Here is a 25,251-nt window from a genome sequence, read left to right as displayed (position 1 = left end):
TGAATACAGATGCAAAAATTCTCAACAAAATACTAACAAATCTCATCCAACAACACGTTGAAAGAATTATATGCCATGCACAAGTGAGTTTTATACCAAGAATGCAACAGTGGTTCAATACAAAACAAAATCAATTAATGTAATACAGCACACTAACAAATCAAAAGGGAAAACATATAATCATTTCAATTGATGCTGAAAAAGCATTTAACTAAATTCAACATCCTTTTCTGATGAAAACACTTCAAAAGACAGGAACCAAAGGTAACTTCCTCAATATGATAAAAGGCAGATTTGAAGGACTGATAGGCAGCATCGTATTCCACGGACAGGGGCTAATAGCTTTCCTTCTAAGATCAGGAATGAGACAAGGATGCCCACTGTCAACACTATTATTCAATATTGTACTAGGTCTAGATAGAGCAATCAGACAGGACAAAGAAGTGAAAGTCATCCAAATTGGAAAAGAAATAAAATTTTCATTATTTGCAGATGACATGATATGATATTTGGAAAATCCTGAGAAATCTGACACAAAGTTACTTGAGCTAACAAACAAATTCAGCAAGGTGGCAAGATATAAAAATAATGTGCAAAAATTAGTAACATTCCTAAACACTAGCAATGACCAAACTGAAGGGTCAGTTAAAGAAAAGATTCCATTCAAAATAGCTACCAAAAGAATGAAGTACTTGGGAATGAACTGAACTAAGGATGTAAAGGACTTGTACACAGAAAACTACATAACATTGCTAAAAAAAAAATCAAAGAAGATCTAAATAGGCAGAAAAACATTCCCTGTTCATGGATAGGTTAAATATAGTCAAGATATCAATTCTACCCAAATTAATCTACAGTTTCAATGCAGTACCAATTGAAATTCTAATAACCTATGTTGAAGACTAGGAAAAGCTAGTTACCAAATTCATCTGGAAGGGAAAGAGACCCTGAATAGCTAAAAGCAACCAAAAAGGAAGTACAAAGTGGGAAGATTAACACTTCCTGACTTTAAAACTTATTATAAAGCCACAATGGTCAAAAAAGCATGGTACTAGCACAAAGATAGTAATATTGACCAATGGAATTGAATCAAGAGTGGAGAAATAGACCACCAAATCTATCATCAACTGATTTTTGACAAGTTTCCAAATCCACTGAACTGTGACAAGATAGTCTTTTCAATAAATGGGTATGGGAGAACTGGGTATCAATAGTCATGAGAGAGAGAACCCTTACCCCACACCTTATACAAAAATTAACTCAAAGTGAATTAAACTTAAATTTAAGAACTAGCACCATAAATATTCTAGAAGAAAATGTAGGGAAACCTAGTAATAGGAGGTAGCTTCCTGAACTTTACACCCAAAGCACAAGCAATACAAAAATAGATAAATGAAAACATCTCAAAATCAAACACTTCTGCACCTCAAAAGACTTTGTCAAAAGGTGAAGAGGCAACCAACTCAAGGGGAGAAAATGTTTGGAAATCACTCATTGGACAAAATTTTCATATCCCCTATAAATAAAGAAATAATACAACTCAACAACAAAAGAACAAAAAACTCCATCATAAGATGGACTACCGATATTACTAGGCATTTTTCTGAAGAGGAAAAACAGATGGCTCAAAATCACTTGAGGAAAAGTTCATTTTCATTAATTATAAGGGGAAAGCTTATACTATAGACTAAAAAGACTAAAGTGAGATAAGACCTCACAGCTAAAAGAATGATGGCTCCTTAGGAAACTAAATATCAATTTCCCCTATGTCCCAGCAATAGCTGTATTTAATATGTACCCAGAAGAGATACAGCAGTGACACAAACAGACATTTGCACACCAATGTTCATAGTAGTCTTATTCAAAATCACCAAAAGATGGAAACAATGCAAACGTCCATCAACAGATGAATGGATTAACAGAATGAGAACCTTAAATTCGGTATAGCTTAAGGTACTGCCTGCATACATCCTAGAATATATTAAGTATATAATCAAAAAGTATTAGCAAAGTCCCTTGAGGGATGGGAGAATAAATATGGAACTATTAAACTTTACCATCAGAGAATTCTCTGATACTGTGTCAAACATTAGGGCCAAATGAATAGACCAACCTCTTGATCCTGAGGCTTACACTTGTGACGCTTATGTAGTTAGCAGAAAAGCTTATCCTACCTATAGGTATGACTAAGAGTTATTTCTGGAGGACCTCTTTTTTTGCTCAGATTTGGCCTCACGCTAAGTCCATCTCTGTAAGTGAAATCCTTGCCCTTCTCCCTGCATGGGACATGACATCCAGTAGTGAAGGTCTCCCTGGCAGTGTGGGAGATAATTCTGGGGGATGAGTCCAGCCTTGGCACCATGGGATCAATAATTCCATCCTGACCAAAAGCAGAACAACAAGTGTAACTAATAAACTATCAGTGGCTAAGAGATTTCAAATAGATTTGAATAAATATAATAAATCTGGACAGACCTTCCCAAAGACACATACTAATCTGTCTGTTAAATGTTCAAGAGAAGCAAAAAATTCTGAAAGCAGTAAGAGAGAAAAATAATCTACTACATAAAACGGTAACCACATAAGATTGTGTTCAGACTACTCAACTGGAACCATGGAGGCAGGAAAGCAGTGGTATGATATATTTTAGATCCTGAAAGAATGACTTCCAGCCAAGAATTCTGTAACCAGCCAAAGTATCCTTCAAAACAGAGGGAGTGATTAAAATGTTCATAGACAAACAAATCCTGAAAGAATTTGTCAGCAAGGGACTGGACTTGCAAGAAATAATAAACGGAGTTCTGCCAGTTGAAAAAAAAAAAGGCAGGAAAGGGAGACCTGGAGGAGGGTACAGAATTGAAGAGCACTAGTAAGGGTAACTTAAAGGATAAAGCAAGAAAGAGGGAAAAGAATATATAGATATGACAAATTAAATCCAAAAAATAAGATGATGGATTCAAGAAACGCCTTTTCAGTAATAATTTTGAATGTTAATGGCCTAAACTTACCAATTAAAAGATATAGATAGGCAGAATGGATTAAGAAATATTATTCAGCAATATGCTGCTTACAAGAGGCTCACCTTAGACACAAGGATACAAACAGATTGAAAATAAAAGGATAGAAAAAGATTATCCGTGCAAGTTGTAACCAAAAGAAAGCAAGTGTAGCTATACAAGTATCAGGCAAAATAGACTTTAAATGTAAAAACCTCATAGGACAAAGAAGGACACTATATATTAATTAAAGTGACAATTCACCAATCATAAACATTGACAGAATATTCAGTAATAGAAAGCAACAAAAAGTCTAATATATACAACTTTTAAGTAAAAAGTACTCTTTTTCCTTACTTTCAGAATTCATAAGATGTCTATTTTAAACTTCATTACATTTGAAATTAATGACTCAAGCAAATAGTGATGGCACCAAAGTTTATTCAAAGTATTTGAGCTTACTCTCTTTCTCAGGTATGGAATAGAATAGGATGCATAAAAAACAACACAACTTGCACATCTTTGAAAGGCCATTACTTTTTTTATTTTCTAGACATAAGTTGGCGACCTAAATCATCACCAACTTCCCCCTCCACCTCTCACACCAGGGTCTGCACCCCAGGAAGGTCTTCTGAGATGAGGGCATGGGAACTTCCTGTTTCCAGGGACAACCATAAATACGATAAAAAATGAAAGAGGTCGAGAAATTGCACTTTCCACCCATGGGTAGTTTTGCATTTCACATTCTCCTTTCCATCCTACACAGATGACTCCAATCCTTTCTTGCCTGAGTGGCCTAAATCAAATTCTACATTCCTGGATTAAATAATGCCCCACCCCCCTGGCAACTGCACACTGGAGGCTGCTGCCAGGGCCTCAGGTATGACCCCTTCTCATAGGACCCTTCCATAAAACAAGCTGTTGACCTCCATCTTTTCCACCTTATTGAGAGGAAAAACATCTCAGCTTCCAACACATGTGGCCTGGACAACTCTAAACTTTTACCTGAAATAAGTGAAATGGTAACTGAAAATATGCAGAAAACAGACCTGCACCCCAGACATGTAAGAGATGGAAGCATTTCTAGCGGAAGCCGGAGGACTGGGTGGAAGGAAGACCCTAGCTGCCACCCTACCGACCTCTCTCTGCTCACCATTCTTGCGCCAGAAGTTTCCTCCATAACCGAATCTGATCAGCAGAACTGCAATTGCTTGTCATTTACGTGTCACTGACTTGAGTTTTCAACTTCCTGGTTTAAATTTGTGCTTTACAGTTCAACACACTGCAACTCTCCAGTCTATGAGTTGCTCAGGACTCCCACGTTGAGTCCCAAGCCCCTGAGAGACTCTCAGAGTCTATTTCAATAAATTAGTTTTAGTAGGTGTGCTGGTTTGAAAGGAAGTATGCCCCCTAAGAAAAGCCATGTTTTAATATAAATCCCATTTCATAAAGGTAGAATAATCTCTATTCAATGCTGTATGTTTGAAACTGTAATGAGATCATCTCCCTGGATGATGTGATTTAGTCAAGAGTGGTTGTTAAACTGGATTAAGGGATGACATGTCTCCACCCATTTGGGTAGGTCTTGATTGGTTTACTGGAGTCCTATAAAAGAGGAAATATTTTGGAGAATGAGAGATTCAGAGAGAGCAGAAAATGCTGCAGCACCACGAAGCAGACAGTCCACCAGCCAGTGACCTTTGGAGATAAAGAAGGAAAATGCCTCCCGGGAAGCTTCATGAAACCAGAAGCCAGGAGAGAAAGCTAGCAGATGATGCCGTATTTGCCATATGCACTTCCAGCTGAGAGAAGTGCCCTGACTGTGTTCACCACGTGCCTTCTCACTTGAGAGAGAAACCCTGAACTTCAACGGCCTTCTTGAACCAAGGTATCTTTCCCTGGATGCCTTTGATTGGACATTACTATAGACTTGTTGTAATTGGGACATTTTCTCAGCCTTAGAACTGCAAGCTAGCAACTCATTAAATCACCCCTTTTAAAAGCCATTCCGTTTCTGGTATATTGCATTCTGGCAGCTAGCAAACTAGAACAGTAGGCAGTCTAACTTAATTCCAACTCTGAAACAGATCTTGAAGCAAGAAGATGCATTCAAATAGTTTATTTAAGAGGAGATACTAGGAAACATATAAAGGAAAGTGAAGAAACTGAAGGAGGAGAGATGGAAAACGATAGAAAATTGGCTATGAGTCAAATTATTTTTGTTTATGAAATAATTTGAGGTTTCTGAAGCAAAACATTAGCATCAAGAAATACATAGAGTTCATTCCTGTTGTATTTTTCTAATGGTATTAAAGAGATCAGTTATGGTTTAATGCAAACCCTGTCATATTTAGCATAATTCAGATTCACCTGGAGAGCTTGAAAAAGCATGGATTGAAGGGCCCCTCCTCAGTGTTACTAATTCTGTATTATATAGCAGGGGGCAGCTCTTAATTTATTAGGAGTTCTCCACTGGTGCCAATGCTTCAGATCCAGGACCACACTCTAAGAACCACTGCACTTTGACACATTTAATGCTTCTTCTCCAGTAAGAACATGGATCCAAAGGGAAAAATGAAGTCACACAGATAACTTGGATGGATTTTAACTGGTTTCTGGAAGTGGGGGGTGTCCAATTTCTAGTTGGGGACAGCCAAGGGCATGTCTGGCTATCTATTCTGTCCACAGCTTTGATTTCAGTGCACACTCTGGCCCACAACTGTCAGAGAAAGATCCACTCAGGGATTGTGAATGTGGCCTGGAATGGAACTGTCAGTTCTGCCTTCTCAGACGTTGGTTTCCTGCCTCTTGGAATACACCCTGGATGACTCAAGAAGTGTAGGCACATTGATTGTACAGGACAAGAGGGGATTCTGAGAAATGAGATGGGAAAATTCACCTATCTGCCTGTCTGCCTGTGGATAAAACATTTGTAGTAAACATTCCCTGCCGTTACAAGGACTTCATATAAGAGATAGGTGGATGGTGATAGTTTTGAGGAAATGCAATGTGGGTTGATGCTCAAACATGCAGGAAAGGCCTAGACTCTCATATACTTCATGACACCCCTCTTCACACAGGGGCACCCAAAGGTCTCTAGACTGGATAGTCTGTGAAACACCTGCCCGTGCATCCACAGAAGTGCAGGTGACAGGTGATCTGTAAGTCTGACAACATACATGCAAATGATGGACAGAGCTTTTAAGAGAGTAAAAGAACCAAATAATATCTTCAAGAGGTAAATTGGACAAAATCTAAGACCGAATCATTGAGCTCCCTTTCATGTGTGGTCCACAGCTGTCCCATGAGAGTTATACATTTTCTGTCCTGGAAAATTCTGGGGTTGCAGTTTCTTGGTACTCTTCTGTAGTCAGAGAATTATTCTGAGGTTTCTTGTCCTTTAAATTTCTGAGCAGAATGACTGCCACACTGAACCCCCCAAAAATGCAGGGGACAAACGTTCAACTGTGCCTGGCTTCAAAATCTCTTCCCTTCCTGTCTTGAGGTAAAGGATCCTTTCTTGACCATTTGTTGGGGCAGAGAGGAAGTCAAAGCACCTCAGTCTCATCCAGAAACATCCTAAGTACTTCTCTGATCTTCACTCCCTACCACTGCAAACCTGCCATGTGATCAGATTTGTCATAGCCCTGCAAATGAGCTGTGGCAATCTCCTTAGGAACTTATGCATGTCTCAGAGCCCCAGCTGAAGCTTCTAGGAAAATGCTATATAGATTTTATTTCTGAATTTGGTCAAAATAAGAAAGATATTTTCCAACTACCAAATGGTGGCTCAGTGGCAGAGTTCTTGATTGCCATGTCAGAGACCCAGGTTCAATTCCTGGTGCCTGCTGTGCTGGTTTACAAGGATGTCCCCTAGAAAAGACATGTTTTAATCTAAATCCCATTTCATAAAGGTAGAATAATCCTTATTCAATACTGTATGCTTGGAACTGTAATCAAATCATCTCCCTGGAGAAGTGATTTAATCATGAGTGGTTGTTAAGCTGGATTGGGTGATATGTCTCCACCCATTTGGGTAGGTCTTGATAAGTTTCTGGAGTCCTACAAAAGAGGAAACATTTTGGAGAATGAAAGAGGTTTGGAGAAAGCAGAGAATGCTCAGCACCACAAAGCAGAGAGTCTTCAAGCCAGTGACCTTTGAAGATGAAGAAGGAAAATGCCTCCTGGGGAGCTTCATGAAACAGGAAGTCAGGAGAAGAAGCTAGTAGATGATGACGTGTACACCATGTGCCCTTCTAGATGAGAGAGGAATCCTGACCATGTTCACCATGTGCCTTTCCAAATGAGAGAGAAACCCTGGCTGTGTTCACCATGTGCCCTTCCACCTGAGAAAGAAACCTTGAACTTCACTGACCTTCTTGAATCAAGGTATCTTTCCCTGAATGCCTCAGATTGGATGTTTCTATAGACTTGCTTTAATTGGAACATTTCCTCAGACTTAGAACTGCAAACTAGCATCTAATTAAATTCCCCTTTTTAAAAGCCATTCTGTTTCTGGCAAACTGCATTCTGGCAGCTAGCAAACTAGAACACCTGCCCATGTTAAAAAAGAAAAATAACTTGAATCATGTAACAAGCAAACTTGTAACTTCTGAACTTTGAAAAGTTGAATGCCCAGAGTTGGCCCTGGAGGGCCTGTTTAAATACAGGTCAGCTTACATAATTTGGTAGTACCAGTATCTTTTTGTCCAGTGTCTCCCTGGCTGCCCCTTGGAGTCTATGCTTCCTCCCCTTCCATAGTCTAGGGTCCCAAACACTGCATTTGGCAAATGGTACACAAGGTGCACTGATTTCCCAAATTTCCCAAATCCCCTTCTCTCTCTGTCTGGGGCAGACTCACTCCTTTCTCAAGAATGGGAGAGTGTGACCCTCACAGGAAGGGATCCCCTGCAAGTCAGGTCTCTCTGGCCCTGGGTGGAGTTGGAGAAGCAGGTGGGATGGAGCAACATAGAGGAGCAGCCAAGGAGCAATGACAAGACTGGGTTCATCTATTTCATTATCTTTCCCAAATCCAGATTTTCAGTTTCCCTCTTTTCTGTTTATTCCCATTTGGAAGACGCTGTGTAGGGAGCAGAATGGCAGCACAGCCGTGGGACCTGAAGATTAAGAACCCCCAAACCTTAAATTTACTTACAAGCAAAGCTGCTGGATGTGTCCTCAGAGGGAGCCATGGCTCCTATGATGTTGGTCAAATAATTAACTTGCCCTCTGATTAGAGATACTACTACCATTACTCAAGGTTGTTTATTTTATAAATACCCCTGAAACATAGTCAGGATGGAAGCTGATATAAGACATGAGGAAAGGAAACAAAAAAAGAACTTGAGACACCATGGAGAATTTTCTCCCAATAAAGAACAAATGTCTGTTAAAAATGGGAATAATCTATCCTCCAGACACAAATGTCCACTGAAAAATTTTAACAAGTAAAATGACTTTAGTTGTGTGGTCTGAAGTTACTAATCACTGAAAGATGCAGGAAGTAGTTGACAGAATTCCAGCAACATGAGAAAAGTCTGGCCCAATACAGATATAACATTGAAAAATAAAAAGCATACTGTGGCATATTTAAAATGATGTGAAATTTGTAAATTCACTTGGAAAACTTAAATCAAATAATAAAACAAATTGATTTGGAATAGTTTGTTGATCTAAATTTGAAAGATAAAAGATTATGTTTTAGAAGAAAATAAGGGAGAATATCTCTGGAGTCTTAAAATAGGAAAAGACTTTTAAATAAAACAAAATATAAAGGAAGAAATAACAAGTTACATTAAAATTAAGAACTCTTCATCAAAAGACACTGAGATAGATGGTGAAAGAAAGATAGAATAAAGGGAGAATGGACACCAAGAAAGAATTTTTATCAAAAATAAAGAAGTCTTATAGGTCAATAAGGAAAATAAAGACAACACAAAAGGGAAAAATGGGAAAATGGATGAGCAGACACTCAAATATTATATTACTGGATGTCTAATAAACATGTTAAAAGTACTCAATCTTTTCACAAAACAAGGAAATTCAAGTAAAGCCACTATTTGATAACATCACAAACCTGCCAGAAATAAAAATGGCAGGACATTTCAAATGTTGGCAAAGTTATGGACACAAGGGTAGCTGTAAAAATTGGTATACATATTTTGGAAAACTGGTGGTGTCTCCTAAAACTGAAGATTATATATTATATAAGACACAAAATTTCCATAATATGTACATACCCAACAGAAATTCATGACTGTGTCAGCAAAACATTTTCTAGAATTTACATCCAACACTATTCCTAAGAACCCCAAACTATAAAAGATTCATATATTAATCAACAATAGAAAGGAAAAATTGTTTGACAGTTACTGTGCTGGTTTGAAAGGATGTATGGACCCTAGAAAAGCCATGTTTTAATCAAAATACCATTTTGTAATGGCAGAATAATTCCTATTCAATACTGTATGTTTGAATATGCAATTAGATCATCTCCTGGAGATGTGATTTAATCAAGTGTGGTTGTTAAGTTGGATTAGGTGATGACACGTCTCCACCCATTTGGGTGGGTCTTGATAAGTTTCTGGAGTCCTATAAAAGAGGGAACATTTTGGAAAATGAAAGAGATTCAATGAGAGCAGAGAACAACATAGTCACCAGAAGCAGAGTCCACTAGCCAGTGACCTTTGGAAATGAAGAAAGAAAACACCTTCTGGGAAGCTTCATGAAACTGAAAGCTAGGAGAGAAAGCTAGCAGATGATGCTGTGCTCACCATGTGCCCTTCCAGCTGAAGCAGAAACTGTGACTGTGGTCACCAAGTGCCTTCTCAGATCAGAGAGAGATCCTGAACTTCATCGGCCTTCCTGAACCAAGGTGTCTTTCCTTGGATGCCTTTGATTGGACATTTCTATAGACTTGTTTTAATTGCGATATTTTCTTGGCTTTAGAACTGTAAACTAGCAACTCATTAAATTCCCCTTTTAAAAAGCCATTCTGGTTCTGGTATATTTCATTCTGGCAGCTAGCAAACTAGAACAGTCACACAAAGGAATTCCACCACTAATGCTAATGAATGATATACAACAACATCCAAAAATATAGATAAATTCAAGAAAACATATGGAATTTCAGTGGCCCAGTACTAAAGAGTCCAGGTGACATGATTCCATTTATATAACAGAAGATGTGAAAATGATCTGTGATATGAGATGTGAAAAACATGGTTATTGTGCAGATTGCTGATGAGGAAGGGTGCATCTCTGAGTTGAATATATTCTTTTTTTTAACATACAAGTTTCATGCAATATTCTGGTTTTCAATCTGTGAGAGTCAAAAAATAATCTGGTTTATAATCAAGGAGCTTCATACAGAAAGTATTCAATTTTTAAATTTCACCAGACTTTACACTTATTATTTCTGCATGTACCTTCAATATTTTTAAAACAAGATTTCATTTAACATGAAAGAAGGTACATAGATTAGTGTTGTGTTATTGTCTTTATATTTTCAGGGTAGAAGTTCAATTTTAAGTAATTTGATAATGTGATTAGTTATAAACTATACGTTTTTCATTTCTAGGTTAAAACAGAAACATTGTATACAACTTCCAAAGAAGAAGGGTGAAATAGATAATTATTTTAAAAATTAATAGAGAAGAATTTATGTTAGACAAAGTAAGAAAAAAGTGTCATGAGAAGACAAATAGTTGATGAGGTTAATCCCAATAAATTCATTACCAAAGAAACAGACTAGTTTCTGCTTCTGCAATAAACTATGGTATGACTACTCAGTTGGGTACTTTTTAAAGACATTTTTATTGATAAATCTTAATATAAAAACATACAAACATTCTTAGTATACAAGCATTCCATATATGGTATACAGTCAGTGGTTCACAATATCATCACATAGTTGTGTATACATCACCACAATCATTTTTAGAACATTTGCATCACTCCAGAAAAAGAAAAAAAACATACATACCATATGTCCCTGTCACTGACCACTAGTATTTCCATCTACCCAATTTATTTTAACCTTTGTACCCCCATTAATTGTTTAATTTTTATCAATATTTTTACTCGTGTTTCCATACTCTAGATAAAAGGAGCATCAGATGCTGTCTATCCTTTGCAGGAATAAGTTTCATAGGGGAAAACCAAAGGTTGAGGGTTCAGCCTATTGATGTGGTTGTCTCCACTCTTTGTGAGAATATGAGAAATCCTCTAAACGGGGAAGTCGAATATTTGTTCCTGTTCTGATTTGCTAGCTGCCAGAATGCAATATACCAGAAATGGAATGGATTTTTAAAGGAAGAATTTAATAGGTTGCTAGTTTACAATTTCAAACCTAAAATGCTGAATAGGGATTAGAAGAAGTGGCTGCCTTTACAAGATGGGATTAAGATTAAAACATGGCTTTTCTAGGGTACATACATCATTTCAAACCAGCACATTCCACCCTCTGGACCCTAAAAGGAACATGCTTTCCCCATATACAAAATACGTTCATTCCATAACAATATCAGAGAAGCTCAAACTATTTCAGTAACATTTCAAATACAATACAAGGTTAAAACCAGTACAAAATCGCAAAGTTAGTTATAATGATGGTTTACGCTAAGGCAAAATTATCCTCTGGCTTTGGAACTGTAGGAACCCAAGACAAGTCATCTACTGCCAACATACAAAGGAGGAACATTCATAGGACACATATACACATTTCCATAGAAAGGAAAGAACACAGGGGTCACCAGACCCATACAATTTCGATAACCTGCAGGGCAAAGTCCATTATATTTCAAAGTGTGAGAGTCATTTATCCTCAGGGTTTTTGAAAGTGGCAATCCCACCCTTTCCAAGGGCCTATGCAGAGGACTTCCTCTCTCTGAACACAACCTTGGAGGACATTGGGGAGACCACCTTTTTCTCAGATCCACCCTCTCTAAGCATTGGGGCCAGACCCGGGCTCTCTGCCATCTCTGGGGTACACGCTCACCCCCTCGATGTGGTGGCCGCCAGGTTCTCCCCAAACCCCAAGGAACGTGCTTCACCCTCTCCAAGGTCTGAGGTGGCAAGACTCTCTGACTGCAACAAGGTGGAAGGTTTATCCTCTGCCTTTGGGCCAAACTCACCCTCTCCATGGGCTTTGGTGGGTCTGCTCTCCTGGCCCAAGCTTTCTTGACTTCAGAACTCAGCCTCCATGGTTTTCCCTCTGAAGTTATTTTTCCTCCAATGTGTCCCATCTCTGAACCCCTCAGTCAAGACTGGCACCAGCTCTGTTTATACAGGTCCCACAGCACTCTCATTGGATTTCTATGCAGTAGCATTGGATCATGCCATTCAGATATAAGGAGTTTCCACAAAGCCTTCCTGGATTGCTCCATGTCCAATCCTGGCTTTCTCTGAAAGGGCTGGCTGGTTCCACATTTGGTTAAATTCTCAAACAGGCCACTATTCTCTTGGGTCTCCCTTTCTGGAGGCCCAGAATTTTCCAAAATATCAATTCCTAGTTTCTTTGTACTCAAGAACTCAGTTCTCATCTTATCTCTTTCCTGCCACATTTCACTAGAAGCTGTGAGGAGAAACCAGGCTTCACTTTTGACATTTAATTTGGAGATCTCTTCTGCTAAATATCGAAGTTCATGGCTTTTAATATATGCTTTCCAGCCAAGGCCATTAGTCAATTTTGCAAGATTATCTGTAATTTTAAAACAAGGCTCACTTTCCTTCCAGTCTATGATAACACGTGCCTCATTTCTGTCTGCATCTTTATCAGAAGTGTCTTTAGAGTCCACATTTCTACCAAAAGTCTCTTCAAAACATTCTAGGCCTTCTGTATCAACCTTCTCACAACTCTTCCAGAATCTTCCCCTTATCCATTTAAAAATCTATTCCAACATGTTTGGTATTTGCAAAGCACAGGAGCACCCTGCTCTCCTGTACCAAAATCTGTTCTGGTTTGCTAGCTGCCAGAATGCAATATACCAGAAATGTAATGGCTTTTTAAAAAGGGAATTTAATAGGTTGCTAGTTTAGAGTTTCAAACATACAATGCAGAATAGGGATTAGAAGAAGCGGTTGCCTTTACAAAACAGGATTAGGATTAAAACATGGCTTTTCTAGGGTACATAAATCATTTCAAACCAGCACACCTCCTTTCTGCCCATTCATCCTAGGGGGCTTTGCAAATACTTATTTATTCACTGCCCAAATTACTCTGGGATTTATGTTGACATCACACTAACTGGGACAAAACAACAAAATCTTGCACCCTATTCAAAATTCCATGAACTTATTGGTGTTCAACTAAACTAACCATACAAGTTAAATTAGGAAATGCACTACCCAATATATAGATTTTGCACCCAATAAACATCTCTTCCTTTAGTCTCACACAGAATTTGAAATTTTAAAATATGGATGATATCTTTCCTTACCCTGTATTCTGATATACCCTAGTCCTATCCCGATCAGCTTCATTCATATCTTTACTAGATATCAGATAATTTTTGAATTTTTTAAGTAGTTCCTATATGAGCTACTTCTGTCTTTCATAGATTCACCGCTGTAATACTGTCTCAGGTGTCACATAAATATCCAAAGTTTCTTGAAATGACCACGTTATATACAAACAGCTCAGTACATCAAAATTTAGTAATAACAGTTACACGTCCTGAGTATATGTGACTGCTGGAACAGCTTGCAGTCTAGGATCCTTTACAATAAGCCCCAACCTAATAACCCATGCTTTGGACATTGCTTCACCAAGTTTTTATATTATAGTTAGTCTATTTGATTGAGGTATGATAATATTTGTTTTTTTATTTAACATACCATCCTTAAGGTGCATTCACCTAGTTGCATGCCTCATAACTTCGTTACTTCTTGAGGCTGCTCATTAGTCCATTGTGTGTATAGATCATAATTTCACCTTCCATTTCTCAGTCATTGTACCTATAGGCCATCTCCATTCATTGAATCTGGAACAATGCCACCATAAACACCAGTGGACAAATGTCCGTTCATGTCCCCATGCTCAGTTCCTCCAGGTATATACTGAGAAATGAGGTTTCAGGATCATATGCCAAACTCTTCTGTAGGCTCCTGGGATCCACCACACTGCCCTCCTGCATTTCTCATTTTCCCTATTGACAGTGAATATGTGCATCCCTTTCTCCACATTTTCCCTAAAATTTGTTTCTCACTGTTCATTTATAAAATTTTATTCATGTCACATAATCCAGCCTAAGTGTATAGACATGCTTTAGCCACCATTTCTCTATTTATTTCCTTTTCTTCCACAAATAATCCATACCCCCTTCCCATTTCCCTCATTTGTTGACATTTACTTTTGGTGTAATGCCTTTGTTATATTCAAAGGATGGACCACATATTGTTGCACAAAGAGGCTCAATAAATTTAATAAGATCAAAATATAGAAAGCACTTTTTGGGGCCATAACAGAATTAAGTGGGCAGAAATAATAAGCAGAAGATGGGAAAATCCACAAATATATGGAAGCAAAAAGAAAGCTTTTTCAACAACCAATGGGTCAAGGAAGAAATTACAAGAGAAATCAGTAATTATCTTGAGGCAAAGGAAAATGAAAACACAATATAGCAAAACTTATGGAATACAGCAAAGGGCAGTGCTGAGAAGGAAATTTGTTGCTAAATCCCTAATTTGAAAAAGAAGAAAGAGGGTGCATGGGTGGGTCAGTGGTAGAATGCCACTTCCCATATGGGAGACACTGCTGTGATTACCAGACCATGAATACCCCGTTCCCCCCCAAAAAAGAAGAAAAGGCAAAAATGAGTAATTAATTTCTGACCTGGAAGAAATATAGAATCACTAACTCTGAAGCAAAATCGAGGATCAGATGGCTTCATACGTGAATTCCACCACACATTTAAGAAAGAACAAGTACCAATCCTGCTCAAACTCTTCAAGAGAATTCAAGAAGAGAGAAAGCTACCTAACTCATTCTATGAAGCCAACATCACCCTAATAACAAAACCAGACAATGACACTATAAGAAAAGAAAAATTACCAGCCAATCTCTTTAATAACTATGGATGCAAAAATCCTCAAGAAAATACTTGCTAATTGTGTCCAGCAGTGTACTAAAAGAATGATACACCATGGCTAAGTGGGTTTTATCCCAGATATTCAAGGATGGTTCAACACAAGAAAATCAATTAGTGAAATATACCACATCAACTAAATAAAGAGGGAAAACACCATGATCATTTCGATTGATTCATAAAAGGCATTTGACAAAATTTTGCACCCTTTCTTGATGAGAACACTTTAAAGGATAGGAATATCCTAAACATGATAAAGGAACTATATGAGAATTCCACAGCTACCATCGCATTCAGTAAGGAAAAATGGAAAATTTCCCTCTAAGATCAGTAGCAAGACAAGTATGCCCATTGTTACCATTGTTATTCAACATTATGCTGGAAATTCAAGCTAGAGCAATTAGGCAAAAAACAAGAAATAAAAGGTATTCAAATTGGAAAGGAAGAAGTTAAACTCTCACTGTTTGCAGATGACATGATCCCCTTTGTAGAAAATCTTGAAAAACCTAGAGTAAACCCAGGGAGCTAATAAACAAATACAGCAAAGTAGCAGAATACAAGATCAACTAGCAAAAATCAATTGTTTCTATTATACCAGCAATAAGCAATCTGAGGAGGATATCAAGAAAACAATTCCATTTCTGACAGCTATCAAAACAATTAAATATTTAATATTAAATTTAACCAAGGACATAAAATACCTATACATAGAAAACTACAAATCTGCTAAAAAGAATCAATGAAGAACTAAATAAATGGAAGGGCATATCATGTTCAGGGAATGGAAGACTAAATAGAGTTACAATATCAATTCTACCCAAATTGATTTATAGATTCTATGCAGTATGAATTAAAATCTGAACAATTTGCTTTGCAGAAATAAGAAAAACAATAATCACATTTATTTGGAAAGGGTGTTTACCCCAAAGAGCTAAAAATAACTTGAAAATGAAAAATGAAATGGGAAGTCTCCCAATAACTGACTTTAAAACGTAGTAAAAGACCACAGTGGCCAAAACATCATGGTACTGGCATAAAGACAGATGTACTGAGCAGTGGAATCCAATTGAATTGTTCAAAGTTGGACACTCATATTAATTGATGACAAAAGCAACCAGTATGCATTACTGATAATTAAGCCAAAATTAAAGGTAGAGAACTTTGATGATCAGACAGTGCTCTGAAATTAAGGGCATGGCATTGGCTTCTCTGATCATTAAATCGGTAAGCTATTAAAGTATCTGATCCCAGTGCATTTAATTCTGAGACTCCTTTATAAACTTGTCTCTTCCTATAATTATTGTTCATTTACACTTACTAACATTACTGGGTATTCAATATTGTTAAGGATATTTTCCTACATATTTCTATATAATCTAAATTTTCAGTTTAGTTGACATTGAATACTATGCATTGTGTTCTTCTTTTAACTTCATCTATGAAAATCGATCTCAGATGTCTTGATTCCATTAGTTGGGTAATAAATTAAATGATTGTGGAACTCAGTGGTCTAGAGGTTTGGAAAGAACTCATTTTGGGTTAGCAGAAAGTCTTAGGACAGAAAGATACACAGCCCTTTTCTGAGTCCTCACATGTAAGATGAAGACATTTCAGCCCTTCCATGGAAGACCCTTCCTGTTCACAGGAGCCTGGACAAGGATGAGCCTCTCTTAGACATTCCAAGGTTCTCTTTGGTAATGCTAACTAGGAACTTGCAATCAGTTTTCATAATTAGCAACTGAGAAAAATGTTTTCAGAAAGATTCTCAGCTCCCAATCTTGCATTGTCAAGACCACACCAGGTGAAAAGATAGTTGCAGTCTTGTGGGGAGGTAAGGTCACAGAACCACAAATCCATAACTCAGGAACTGGCTGCCTCCTTCCCACACACATTGCTTGTCATTCCCATCACGTGAAGCCCAGGATCCTAGCAGGTGGGAGCTGTCAATGAGTATTTTCTATTTCAGCCTGAGAGGAAAGTCTGTAAAGGAAGGAGGCACATTGGGAGTCTAGGGAAGTGATCATATCAGGAAAGGGGCCCTTTAGAATTTGAATTGGGTCCAGAGCCAAAAGCACACAAGAAAAGCAAATTGTTCCTGAGGGATGTAAAGAGAGTTAAGGGTTCCAAACCAGACACCAATCCCCAATGTCTCCTAGTGGGATTTAATGTAATTCTTAATGAGAGGGATTGCATTTATCTAGAATAATCAAAAACTTCTGTTTTAAACAAACAGGAGTTCAATACCTGTAGTTATTAAAACAGTCACTGTTCAGACACCCTTACAGATCATAGGAACAATTTTTCAGATTACAAAAGTGTGTCTCCAGTAACTCTAAATTTGTAATAAGTAGTAGGTGAGTCTATAGGAACCATTTCATATTGTGCAGAGACAGTGTATGTGAATGGCAGCTGCCAGGATGCAAATGTTTCTCTAAATCTGCAAGTATAATAAGCTTTATGGAAGCAGTAATTATGTCTCTACTGAAAACATTGAAGGTCTGTTGATATGGTGAGTCTTTTTTCCCTGTTATAGTGAGAGAAGCAGAATTTAAGGAAAAGATAACTTTATAATTCTGTTCCACACAGCAACTGCCTGGGTCAATTACACGTTCCTTTTTAAAAGTACTCTAATAGCAAACAAAAAAATCTACTCTTTCAAATTATAAAATGTGCAATATCTTTCACTTTATGGATTCTATTTTGCATGTCATCACTTGCAAATCTTTGAGAAATCGGTTTGCAATCCTAAAGGTTTTTATTAAGTTATATTTTAATACATAATTAAGCAGTGACTTACTTTCTATCCTAAAATCTTTTCTTTAATGTCAGTGGTTCATGGCCCTCAGTTTAGGAGAAGCCACAATATTGTTGAATAAATCTTTTCATATTGATATTGTACTTTTGTTCTTGACATAAAAGAAAATAGGTCTCCTGGCTGCTATCCTAATATGGACACATTTTTCATTCATATTGTCATACTGGTTTATGGGGTCAGTGACTGTATTACTATTTTGCAATCTACATTTTGTTATGACCTAAATTTTGTTAAGCTCTCTAAACCTATATTCTGTTTAATATTGGCGTATAGACTATACCTTTACATGTAAATGGAAAAATGCATATCCTACTTCATTAAATTTGAGATATCATTATTTATGAGACATTTATTTTTATGTCACTTTCTGTTGGCTAAGGTTGAGTGAGGACAGAAAACCCACTCTGGGTGTTTTGTTCACAGGAAATATTGAGGCAATGTAGAAATTAGCCCCAGCTGGAAGCTGCTCTCTGCACATACAGCCATCCTGGGGCTAAAGGGATGATATGGGAGGGTTGAGTTACCTGAGCCCAGCATCCAGGGCCATCAGCAGGGGGAGGGTCTCACACCTAGATACCTTTCCCCACCAGTCCTTGTCAATGCCTCCTTGTGTGTGAATTGCACAAAGGTCTGTAGACCAGGGAGTCTGCAGAATACCTGACCATGTTTACACAGCAGACCAGGTAAAAGATGGTCTGTAAGTCTGACAGCTTAAGGAAAATGATGAGCAGATGTGTTAGAAGAGAAAAAGTCAAAGAAAGTCTCCAGATGGGCAAGTTTGACAAGATTTCAGACCAAACCTTTCTCTCATATGGGGTCCACAACTGTCCTAAGGGAAAGTGTCACACATTCTGTCCTGTCAAATCCTGTGGCTATAGTACCTTCCTACTATTCTACACTGAGGGGAACCAATGCAGTGTGCATAAGACCATGATTTTGTCATGAACTAGAGAAGAGAACTACCCTAAGTCTTCTCTATTTTTGATGGTAATAGTTATTCTTTTGCCAGTCACAAACACAGGAAAGAAAATGATATTTAGCAGTGTGAAGAAGAGCCAATTCATAGATATGGAGAGGCAAATGTACTTGGGATCTTTCACTTTAAGCTCTGCCCACATGGACCATTTGGGGCTGATGGTGATGGCCTGGAAGATACTCAATAGGCAGTTGCTGCCAATGCATACACCCTGGCCCATTCTGTGAAGGTGGGATGGATGCTTGCATCCAAAATCATGTAGGAAACCTTTCAACCCAAATGCAGCCATTGTCCTCAGAATGCTCTCAGTGAGAATGAACAAGGAATTGCAAGAAACAAGGTGATTGTGAATGAAATTTGTGAAGCTTAATCTGCACCCAGTGATGTAAATGAAGATAAAGTGGTAAAGAGAGAAATTCTCAAGGACTCTGACTTCAGCCTGGAATAAGAAGTTCAAGCCTGTTGCAAAATCCCTGGAGGATGTTTTTCCTGTTACCAGGCCCTGACATTTATCTTTTCAGAGCCAGAAGATACTGCACAGGAATAGGAGAGGTGGGTTAAGCGTCACCTGAAATCCAATCTTCTCCATTTTCCATTAATGCCCACTAAGGAAGATTTGCTTAAAGGTTGTCTTTTATTAACAGTTTTGAGATAGTTGAATGTTTAACATTTAAAGAGTATTTTTAATGAGTGAATCACTGCCACATGTCCTAATTTCTTTATTCTTCACAAATTTTTGTTGTTGTCTGTACTTTTGTTTTATTATAAAAATGATGAGAACTTAGGTACAGGGTGGTTTGTCTCCACTCACATGCTGGTTAGAGACAGAGCAGAGACTTGAACCTGTCATAGCAATTAACTTCCATGCTCTACTAACAAAACTAGTTAACTGTGTTATTGCAGTAATCCAGATTTAGGTTGAGTTCTGTTTCAACCCCTTGTAATTTAACTTTACATGGGTGACATCATACTTTACCATTTTGGTGGTAGCAAACTTCCTGTAATGTATATGACTATAGTCCAGAAGCCAATATTAATTATAAATAAGCTTTAGAGATCTGAATAAAGTGTAGATGCCCTGATTACAGTATAAAATACTACAGGACCTTGTCCCATGAACAAACTAGATTTCAGAAAGCAAGATTTGCTCAATATAAAAATGGCAACAGAAAGATTCATTTGCTTTTATGCCAAGGACAAAGATATAACAGTGCCTATCCCAGAATTATTCAACAATCTGATATCACATCCTAAAGTTTAGGACCTGAACTCTAAGATGTAAAAAAGGAAAAGCAATAATGTAGGCTGGAAAGCTATTCAATTATTTTGAAGAGTTTGAGCAGGATTGGTACTAATTCGTTCTGGAATGTTTGGTAGAATGCACTTGTGAAGCCATCTGGTCCTGGACTTTCCTTTTGGGGGAGCTTCTTAATGACTGATTCAATTTCTTTACTTGTGATTGGTTTGTTGAGGCCATCTTTTCTTTATTGAGTCAAAGTTGGTTGTTCATGCCTTTCTAGAAAGTTGTCCATTTTTTTTACATTGTTGTATTTATTACCATTAAGTTGTTCATAGTATGCTGTCATTACTTCCTTTATTTCTGTGGGGTCAATGGTCATATCTCCTCTTCCATTTCTGATCTTATTTATTTGCATCCTCTCTCTTCTTCTTTTTGTCAATATTGTTAAGGGTTCATCAATCTTATTGATTTTCTCATAAAACCAGCTTCTGGTTTCATTGATTTTCTCAATTGTTTTCATGTTTTCAATTTCATTTATTTCTGCTCTAATCTTCATTATTTCTTTCCTTTTGCTTGTTTGGGGTTAGTTTGCTGTTCTTTCTCTACTTCTTCCAAGTGGACAGTTAATTCCTTGATTTTTGCCCTTTCTTGTTTTTGATATAAGCATTTAGGGCAATAAATTTCCCTCTTAGCACTGCCTTTGCACATCAAATAAGTTTTGATATGTTGTGTTTTCATTTTCATTTGCCTCGAGCTATTTACTGATTTCTCTTGCAATTTCTTCCTTGACCCACTGGTTGTTTGAGTGTGTTGTTAAGACCCTACTATATTTGTGAATTTTCTGGCACTCTGTCTATAATGAATTTCAAACTTCATTACTTTGTGTTCTCAGAAAGTGTTTTGTATGATTTCAATCTTTCAAAATTTATTGAGACTTGCTTTGTGACCCAGCATGTGGTCTATTGTTGGGAAAGATCCATGCGCACTAGAAGCCTAAGTATTTCTATCTACAATTCATATACTCATCAGTCAACTAATACACGATTTAAGTAAAACTACTGGTAATGAGGTAAGACTATTATTAAAACTGTAAGACACATATGGAAAATTAAATCTGCAAGCCTTGGAATTTGTGTATTTTAAAATAGAAATGGTATATTTTTTGTTGATACTAGAATGTTTTTAAATCAGGGAAAATGACACAAGCTATACTTGAGCATGACACTGCTGTCTGAAGCTATAGTTATGAACTTGCCTTTTCCTTAAATGCTGCTCCCCTTATTCAAAAGGGAAAATGGCCTCACCATAATTGGTAGACCACTTGTGTTTTCAGTAGAGATGCAATTCCTGTCTTTGAAATGGCACTTAATACACTCAGACTTAGAGCAAACATTTCCACCCCAACAATTGCCATTCCCATAAACTGTTTCTACACAGGATTAAGTAATGCTTGCAGATTCATCTAACGTTACATTGTATGCATGGATTTGTTATATGTGCTACTCTAGTGATCATGAAAATTTTGTCTGTTTCCAGTAATGGTGTCACAACAGTAGGTATATTACAGAACTACCACTTTAACACCTATAAAATCAGATTCTCTTATGACTTGGATTACACACCAAGAATAACTGCTATTTATGATGACACTACATCCACAAGGAGCTCTCAGGGTTTGGTGGTGATCTAGGACCCCCATCTCTCTGTACCAGCTCAGTCCTGGCCTCAGGAATGATACCTCTGTTCCTATGGCTTTGGCACTGACCAGTTTCTATCCTGGCAGATTCCCTTTTTTCCAAAATTATTGCTTACAAAGACTCCTCATATGTTTTCTTTCTTTACAGAGTCTCCTTGGACAGATATACAAAATTCTCACCCTACTCATTTCAAATGCCAAGTAAGTGGGCTTGGTGGGACAGTCATGAGAGCCAGGCAAGTATGAGAAGAGAAGCCTGACCCTGATATAAGGGCTTGTGGCTCTGTGACCTCAACTCCCCCAAACCTGCAATTGTCATGTCACCTGTAGAAGCAATGAGACTGCAGGCTTGGGACACTGAGAATATTTCAGAAAAACTCTTTCCCAGGTGCTAATTATCAGAAAACAATCACAAGCTCCTACTTAGCATCTCCAAGGAGAATTTGGAGGGTTTGGGAGAAGGTTTTCTTTCCCCTGAACCCTGGAAGCAGACAGGGTCTCACATGGAGGTTGTAAGTAAATACTGAGGTCTGGATGTGAGGGACAGGCAGTGAGGTAGGTGTATCTCACTGGAGACCCTGCTTCCCTGAAAAGTCCTTCCATGCTGCACAGAGCTCTTTACAATCTTTAGTGCACTTAGTTTCACCATAATTTATGGCCAGAGAAATAGAATCAGGTAATATGACTGAGAAAGATTTGTAAAGTGGCACAAGAAATGGAAGAATATGATGATAGTTATTTTTATTAGAAATTATGGAACTCATCTGAATATCTGAATGTCAATTACTTTTGATTCATTCACATGTTTATTAGAAAATGTACTTTCCCATTTTGGCTTCCCCAATTGTGATCAGAAGTCTAAACAGAACAATATCCACAGACATAGAGAAGTTTATGAATCCCTCAAAATAAGAGCATGAGGATCAGATGGTTTAACAGGCAGATCCTACAATTTCTCAATTATCAGAAAAGCCAATACTGCTTACTCAATTAATGGGCACTGAGTAGTTGCCACAGTTCTCTTCATTCACACACACATGTACATATCTACATACACACATTTTTTGTCAGTAATGAGCATTAGTTGCCTGTGTAATTTAAATTTAAAATATGAGTTCAAATTCATTCTTTTGTTCTTCTTCCCTCCAAATCCAGGTTTACTATCTAATGACCCTGATAATCTAGTCATGTATGAGAGCCATAGTGTTGGACAAGCCCTACTTCTCATGCAAACACACACACAGTTACCCATTTACACACAGAGGCAAACACATGTGCATATGCACCCATACAATCAAATACATAGTCACATCCCCTCACATACTTACCATGTACACACTCTATATACTTTTCAAAATAATATCACACTCTTCCACAACCTCATCACACACATTTCTACACACTCACTAAGGCCCACATTGACACAACCTCATGCAGTCCTATCCCCATTCACAAAATCACACACGGTATGTGCATGTTTTGATGATGTGTCCATTTTGGAAAAAATAATGGTATCTCCAGACTTACGGATGACTTGAAGAGTTCACTACACCCACCACACTCCTTCTAACTGTGCAATGACCCAAAGGAAAGTAAGTTCAGTGCTTCACATTTACAAGTGCTGAACATGAGCATTTTAAGTCTAGGCATGTAGCAGAAAATATGACATGTTAGGGGAGTGATAATGTGAGGGCATGGGACAGAGTGAAGTAAAAAGGAGGATGTAGGGAAACTGTATATAGGTGTAAGATGAAGGAGCAGAAAGCCTGAAGCTGTGAGGGGCATTGATAATTCAGGGGCAAAAAGAATACAGAGGCTTACAAAGCACTACTTGGTTACAGAAGCAGAGGGGTCAAAGAGCACCACTTAGATTTAAGGTAACAAGGAAGAAATGTATGCCAGGAATTTAAGAATGGGCAGATTATTGGATTGTGTTGTGACAAGTCATACTGGAGTTGCTGGGGATGATAGGGATAGTAGTGGTGGGGAGTTAATGGATGGAGGAATGAAAAGGACAGGGTAAGTAAAAGGCACAGGGATCTATGAGAGAAAAATGGGAGGAGAGCAATGAGGGGAGCTTAGGAGAAAGGTGGGAATGATTGGGGCAAAGGGCACTAGAGTAAAAGGTAGGGACTGTAGGGACTGCATGGTTAGAGCACCCTTCCCTAGAAGATCTCCCTTAGCACATACATACTCCTGATCACCTAAGCTAGTTTTACATCTACTAGATGTTTATATGGTAAAATTGATAAATGTTTGATAAAAATTTATTTGCCATTAACCAAAATAAGTCTTCTGAGAAGGTTTATTTTGTCAGTAATCACATTCTATAAGATATCAGCTTACAGGTACTTTCCAAGATAATTTTGGTAGCACAAATAAAATAATATGATTTTATTAAGGGAAAGGAGAGTTGTATTGTCCTAAATTAAAATGCCTGGTTGTTACAGAATGAGAAAGATGAAAATGTTCTAGAGAATAGCACAGCACTTCTGGATTGGAAGGAGTCTAGTAACAGCTTTGAATGTTTGCAGGAGGAGCATTTGAGTTTCACAGAACTTGAATTGAATAATAGCATCAAACCAGCAAAACTATCAGTTACTTCCAGGTAAAAACAGATAAAAACTTCCCTATTGGAATAAAGTGGAAAGCAAATATAGCATGTTTGAAATCCACATTCCAGTTTTTGACAAGGAAAAAAAAGTATTCTGTATATAAGCCAAGATATCAGAAAGATTCAGTGTAAGCTTCAAAGTCTTCTCCTGGCAAATGAACAGTCTAAAATGACTAAGAGCAAAGAAAAGAAAACATTTCCAGGAATGCATTTTTCTCCTTCGAAAAAATCAGAAATCTATGATGAGAGTGAAAATGCCACTTCCATGTCCAAACATAATAAAAAGAATAGAATAGTGCTATGGGAGTAGATGAGAAAGCAGGTGTCATGTACATCCTTGTGCATAAAGTAAATGGTGAGAATATGCAAAGAAAAATTCAGAAGGATATTGATGTCATTTATGTTGATATGAGCAAAGAACAAAAGTCAGCAAAAATGTCTGAAGCAGATGAATTGCACTCAGGTACTACATCATATAAAAATGAGTCAGAATGACTAAATAATAAAGTCAGGGGAAAATGCTTTTAAAAAGCATAAGAACAAATTATTCTGTGATGTACAAGAAAACCCATATAAAAGCCTTGTTTTACCCCTAGTGGGATTGCATGGACAGGATTCCCTGCTCTCTGTGAGCCTAGAAGACACAATTACAGACCTACCAGTATCTGCTGATAAAAACAAGTCTAAGAAAACAATGAAAAACATTTTCATATAACCAGGAATATGGGGCATTGGCCACACTTGGGAGACCTGAGAATGGGCTATTTGTGTACCCCAAAGAACACGTCATGGGTGAGATTAGTAGTGAAGATAATAGAGATGCACTTA

General features: G+C 37.6%; 1 pseudogene; it reads left to right on the top strand.

The window, feature by feature from the left end:
- The first annotated feature begins 7,870 nt into the window (after window positions 1-7,870).
- Window positions 7,871-25,247, top strand: LOC143658269 (transcription termination factor 1-like; annotated as a pseudogene).
- Window positions 25,248-25,251: the final 4 nt, after the last annotated feature.

Source organism: Tamandua tetradactyla, chromosome 16, assembly GCF_023851605.1.
Source record: "Tamandua tetradactyla isolate mTamTet1 chromosome 16, mTamTet1.pri, whole genome shotgun sequence".
Taxonomy (NCBI): domain Eukaryota; kingdom Metazoa; phylum Chordata; class Mammalia; order Pilosa; family Myrmecophagidae; genus Tamandua; species Tamandua tetradactyla.
This window is presented reverse-complemented; position numbering and strand designations above follow the sequence as displayed.